This window comes from Narcine bancroftii, chromosome 13 (assembly GCF_036971445.1).
Source record: "Narcine bancroftii isolate sNarBan1 chromosome 13, sNarBan1.hap1, whole genome shotgun sequence".
NCBI lineage: Eukaryota > Metazoa > Chordata > Chondrichthyes > Torpediniformes > Narcinidae > Narcine > Narcine bancroftii.
In genome coordinates, this window is record NC_091481.1 from 69,324,027 (window position 1) to 69,330,637 (window position 6,611).

General features: G+C 41.7%; 1 non-coding gene across 1 annotated transcript; it reads left to right on the plus strand.

Moving 5' to 3' along the window:
- Positions 1 to 1,753: 1,753 nt before the first annotated feature.
- Positions 1,754 to 1,859, plus strand: LOC138749114 (U6 spliceosomal RNA). Its single transcript, XR_011348427.1, has one exon. It is a non-coding gene; the product is annotated as a U6 spliceosomal RNA (small nuclear RNA).
- The last annotated feature ends 4,752 nt before the right edge of the window (positions 1,860 to 6,611 follow it).

Sequence of the window (6,611 nt, forward strand, 5' to 3'; positions counted from 1 at the left end):
TAGAATTTTATAAAACATTTAGAGAGTTATTAATTCCTCCTCTCCTGGAAGTAATAAACCACATAGAAGAAACATAGAACTTGCCAGATTCATGTAAGACACCAATAATTACAGTAATACCAAAGACGGGGAAGGATCCACTAACACCAGCATCATATAGACCAATATCTCTACTTAACTCAGATTACAAAATAATAGCAAAATTATTAGAAAACAGATTGGCCAACTGTGTACCAAAAATAGTAAAACAAGATCAAACTGGATTTATTAAGAAAAGACGAACAGCGGATAATGTCTGTAAACTTATTAATCTAATCCACGCAGTTCAAGGAAATAAGAAGCCAACAGTGGTTGTTGCTTTAGACGCAGAAAAGGCCTTTGACAGAGTAGAGTGGAAATAGTTATTTAAAGTATTACAGAAATTCAATCTACCAGAAAAACATATAAATTGGATTAAAGCATTGTATAATGGACCGTTGGTGAAGGTAACAGTAAATGAATATGTATTGAGTCACTTTAAATTAAGTAGGTCAACTTGACAGGGATGTCCACTATCCCCCTCACTCTTCGCCTTAGCAATAGAACCTTTGGCAGAACTGATAAGAATAGAAAATAAAATAAAAGGAATAAAAATAAAGGAGGAGTATAAAATCAGCTTATTTGCAGATGACATCATAGTATACTTAACAGAACCAGAGGTATCAGTAAAAGAATTACATAAGAAATTGAAAAAATATGGAGAAATATTGGGGTACAAGATCAATGCAATTAAAAGTGAAGTGATGCCAATGAGTAACGCAGACTATACAGAATTTTAAAAAGAATCACCATTTAAATGGCAAACACAAGCAATCCGATACCTAGGGATCAGGTTAGATAATAACTTAAGCCACTTGTACAAACTGAATTATCAGTCACTAAGAAATTGCAGGAAGACTTAGAACATTGGAAAGAATTACCGCTAACGTTGATAGGGAGGGTAAACTGCATTAAAATGAATGTGTTCCAAAGGATACAATACTTATTTCAAACATTACCAATTTCCTTAACAGAAAAATTCTTTAAGGAACTAAGGAGAATAATAAGGAATTTTTTATGGAAAGGGAGTCATCCAAGATAAATTAGCAGAGAGGTATAATCAAGGTGGTTTGCAGTTACCAAATTTTAGAAATTATTATAGAGCCGCATAATTGAGGTATTTATCAGATTGTTACCAGACAAGGTAAAAACCAGACTGGACTAAGATAGAGCTAGATAAAATAGGGGAAAAGGTACCAGAACATATACTTTATAAGTGGGATGAAAAGCTGGTGCAATATAAAAGTTCACCAGTATTGCATCATTTACTTAAAATGTGGAAGATGATCCACTTAGAAAGGGAAAAAACGAATGATCAAATACCAAAATTACTATTGACGCAAAATCCGCTAATCCTTTTTACAATAGACAACCTTTCCTTTAGAGAATGGGAGAGAAAAGGAATCAAAAGAATAGGAAAATGCTTTTTGGGAAATAATTTATTAACATTTGAACAGTTGAAGTACAAATACGGAATAACTCATGGTACAATGTTTGCATATCACCAATTGAAGGGTTATTTAAAGGATAAATTGGGAAACAACTTGAGATTACCTGAAGGAAGCAGCTTTGAATATGTGATTACAGATACAATGATAATTAAAAGATTTATAACCAACATGTACATTAAGCTGCAAGATAAGGAAAAATGAAATAAACTATAAACCTAAGCAGAGCGCTCGCTTCGGCAGCACATATACTAAAATTGGAACGATACAGAGAAGATTAGCATGGCCCTGCGCAAGGATGACACGCAAATTCGTGAAGCGTTCCATATTTTTTAAAAATAAAGAATTAAAAAAAAACCTAAGCAGAAGTGGGAAAAGGATCTAAACATAAAGATAAAAAATGAAGTATGGGAAAAGTTATGTCCTGTAACTATGAAGAATACAATAAACACAAGGTTACACATGATACAGTGTAATTGGTTACACAGGGTATACATTACTCCTCAAAAATTAAAAAAATGGGATTCAACATTATCGGATAGATGTTTTCGCTGTAAGAAGAAAATGGGAACAACATTACATGCAACTTGGGGCATGTATGAAAGTAAATACGTTTTGGGAAGAATTAAATCAGATACTAAATAAAATTACAAAAAATAACATACTAAAAAAACCAGAGATATCTCTTTTAAGTAATATAAGTAGTAGAGAATTAGGCCTCAAATTAGATAAAGTGCAAAAAAGATTTCTTATGATAGCCTTAGCGATAGCAAAAAAATGTATAATGTCAACTTGGAAAATGGAAGAGAGCCTGAGAATATAGCAATGGTATATGAAAATGAATAAATGTATTCCATTGGAAAAAATAACATATAATTTAGAAAATAAAGTCACAATGTTTGAACAAATTTGGGAACCATACATGGAACATATCAGAGAGAGCTTGCCTACGACCTCCATCCCCTAAAATGAGAATGAAAATGATAAGAAGACAAAACGACTCGATCCAGTGTGTAATAAATAGATGACGCATTTTTCTTGTTTATTTTCCTTTGTGTGAAGATATTGTTTTATGGTTTTATTGTATTGTATATGTTGAATATTTATGGGTTTTGAAGGGGGGAGGGTAGAGGGGAGGGAGGGAAGTGGGGGGGGGAAGGGGAGGAAAGACCACTGTGTAAATTTAATGAGATACGTTTGTACATATTTTGGTTGATATGGTTCACAGAGTGAAAAATAAAATTTAAAAAAAAACAAAACATAGGATGTTGGAGAAACACTAACTGAACTTTTAATGAATTGAGCCTGTTTAATCTCATAATGACGCTGACACGTTGCGTTAGTTGAAGTGACCTCAAAATGTTTTGGCTGCTGATTTTCGTTTGTACTCAGCATCTGATGCCTCTCAGGTCAGTGTCCAACAATAGTCGGCCAGCAGTGATGGATTCCAGTTGCCCTAATACCGCTTTTCCGTGGTCGCAATGTCCTGGCGAAACCTTTCCCCGTGTTTGTCGGTGACGGCACCAAGATCAACAGGGAAGACATCCAAGGGCAGAAAATGAATTTTCAATGATACGTTGCACTTCACGGTTTTAGATGCTTGAAGTCGACTTAAAATACGACAGGAAATCACAAAAATAGGTTACATCTAAAAAACGGTACATGATAGGACATTGTTTAAGGTGATTTTCATAATCAGTTGCACAAAATCCAGTGTTATTCATCCAGTCCTATCCAGCCTTGTATTACTGTTTTATTGTCACAATAAAATATATAAACAACTTCAAAACACAGTGAAAAGTTTCATTTTGGTCCCAGACTACCCCACCGCAGGAAACATCCTCTATTCAGTCCTTTCTGCATTCAATAGGTTTCAATGAGATTCCTCCCTCATCCTTCTAAACTCCAGCGTATGTGGCCTTCCTCGATGTGGCAGTGACTCTGGGGGGGAACTCTCTTTTGCTTCTCTTTCTCTGACTGTAAGGACGAACAGGCAATGATAGTGGGGATCTTTATCTGCCTTGTGGCACACTAAAGGTGATTTCATGTCATACTACATTTCTGTTTTATTCCCTGGCAATGGATGAGGTTGACATTCTCGGCGTATTCCAGGCTGCAGGAGTACGAGCCAGGGACACCCCGGGGCTTGGCGCAGCCAGTGAGGGTGCTGAGGGGAAGGACCACAGTCTAGACTCCTTCCGCTACTGAGCACTGAGGGACAGGGGAAGCCCCTCAAACAACAGAAGGAGGAGTAGCAACACAGGGCCACGGGGGTGGCAATGGTATAAACAGAAATGAATGTAACAATGTACCGTGATGGAAATGAGTGGTTACAAAACACAGGGCGGGAAGAGACTATCAACAGTTTCCTTTTGCATATAAATTATTGTGAATCAAGACTATTCTTGGTCTAAAAAATTACATCAATAAATAGTGACTGTCTGTATCCAGCCGTGCATCTAAAGGGATTTCACTCAATGCATTCAGCTGCTAAATCTGCCTTAACACTTCATCCATTACATATTGAGGAGGATGGCACAACAATGGGTCCCAGATAGAATATTTACCTAAAACATACCACACAGGGGACACACAAGAGACGGCAAATGCTGAACTCTGCAGATCGAGCAGTATCAGGGGGAATTCAAATTCTGTCATTTCAGCCCGTGTCGCCCAATTCACCAACAATCCCCATACGTTTCAAACAGTGGGGGGGGGGAGGGAACCAGAACCCCCACTCCCCCCCGAGAATACCCATGTGGACACAGGGAGAACGTACAAACTCCTTACAGACAGTGTGGGATTCGAACCCTGGTCGCTGGTAGTAACACCATAGTGTTGAGCTAAGCGCTACAATAACCTCTCCACCCTTGTTTATTGTCATCTATACAACCCAACAAAACATTTCTCCAGACCACAAAACAAATTATTGCCACAATCAAATATAACTCAATAACTCAGAGGCCTCACTGGTGGTAGTATTATTCACCCATCTCATAGAACATTACAGCACAGTACAGGCCCTTCAGCCCACAATGTTGGGCCAACCTATATAACCCAATTCACCATTTTAAACCTTCCCTACCTCACACCTGTACAGGCCTGGGTTAACCATGAAGCAAAATAAGCCCATGCTTAGGGCACTGAAGGGAAGGGGGCACCACAGAGTTCTTTTTCCCTTGTGGCAGATTTACCAGGGTGCAGCTGAACCAGTGCCCCATAAAAAAGGTGTTCCCCCACCCCACAATAAGTGAGAAAAAAACAGGTTATATTTAGTATTGTTGTGGGGTCTGGCCCAGAAGAAAACTGAATTTTTAATCTATTATTTCTCATTCAGCCCTTACTGAGTCTTATCAGTGAGACAATGGGAGGGTCGAGGGGGGAACCATTGTTTGGCATCAGTCCAGCCCTGCACCCATAACCCTCTACTTTTCTTAAGAGTAATTTAAATGTTCCAGCCTCCACCGCCATCCCTGGCAATGCATTCCAGGCACCCACTACAAAACTTACCCCTACAGTTTGCCTCTTATAATCTGAAGGGGGGGGGGGGGCAGGCCTTTATGATGTCGGCTGGCTTCTTGAGGCAGCGCCTCATGTCAATGTCTGCGATGGACAGGAAGTCAGAGCCTGTGAATGACTGGGCCTGTGTTTGTTACTTCCTGCAGCGTCCTGGGCAGTCGAATTCCCAAACCATGCAGGTATACAGCCAGCCAGTGTGCACCTGCAGAGGTTTGATGGAGTATCCGACACCAGGCCAAATCTAATCAGACTCCCTAGAAAGGGGAGGCGTTGGTGGGCCTTCTTCACCGTGGCCTCATTGCACTGGTCCCAGGAACTTGAAATTTCTGACTCACTCTATCCCATCAATATGGACAGGTTCGAGGCCCCTCTGTTTTTCCTTCCTAAATACTACAAAAGCGCCTTGGCCCTGGTGACGTTGAGTCTAAGAGAGTAGTTCCCCCAACTTGGCCATCAGGAATTCAATTATAGCTTCCCTGTGCTAAATTATTCATCTTCCTAGGAACCTACAGCAGCAAGCAATCTGCGGGAGGAATTCATTATGTCAAGGAGCAATGGAGGGCGGAAAAGAACGGTCAATGTTTCAGGTTGGAACCCTTCGTCAAATGCCCCCTTGGTGCTGCTCGAGTGCCTGAATCCCTACAGCAGGGTGGGTTCAGCTCCAGATGCCAGTATCTGTAGTCCCCTGTTTGTCTCCACTAGTGAACTTCTGTGGTCTGAACCACACATTTCCAACATGGCCACGGAGAGAGAGAGAGAGAGAGAGAGAGAGAGGGAGAGAGAGAGAGAGAAATAGTGAAAAGGAGGCTGAGAAGAGGAGAGATAGGAGACAAGGATTATATCCAGCCCCTACAGACCCCTCCTCAGTACTGACCATCCCAGTGTGACCCTCCCTCAGTACCGCTGCTTCCACAGTGCGGGGGCTCCCTCAGTATTGCCCTCTGCTTTTACCCCACTCACTCAGGGAAGTGGATGTTTCTGGGAAATATGATCTTTCTAGACCCATGGATCTCACTTTAAGGACCAGTGTCTTGTGATGCACCTTATAGAGTTTGAGGAGAGGTCGTCCTGGAAAGAACCATTGTTCCGCTGGTCAAAGATGCAAGATCTGAGCCAGTGTCCGGAGCCCCTGGTGTAATCATCTCTCTACCAGGGGGCCCTCCTTGAATGCTCGTAACACTCGCACTGAGAGAGAGGGAGAGTGGGTAAGGGTGGAAGGCACAGTCTGGCAGGAGCGGGGGGTGGGGGGTGCAGTGGAACAGGTACACAGAGAGGTTGGAAGAGAAAGCTCCAATTCGAACCTCAAAGAGAAATGGATTTAACAGGGAAGGGAAGAAAGTTGGGGATAACTGTGGAGGGCGTTGGGCAGAGAGTGAGAAAGAGATGAGGGAGGGAGAGCGAAGGTGGGGAGGGGAAGGGGAGAGAGAGGGATGGGAGGATAGGTGGAGGGAGGGAGAGAGAGGGATGGGAGAGAGGTGGAAGGAGGGATAGAAGGGGAGGGAGAGAGTGAGGGAGAGGAGGAGATGCCAAGGGGAGGGAGAGAAAGGTGAGGGAGTGAGAGGAGGA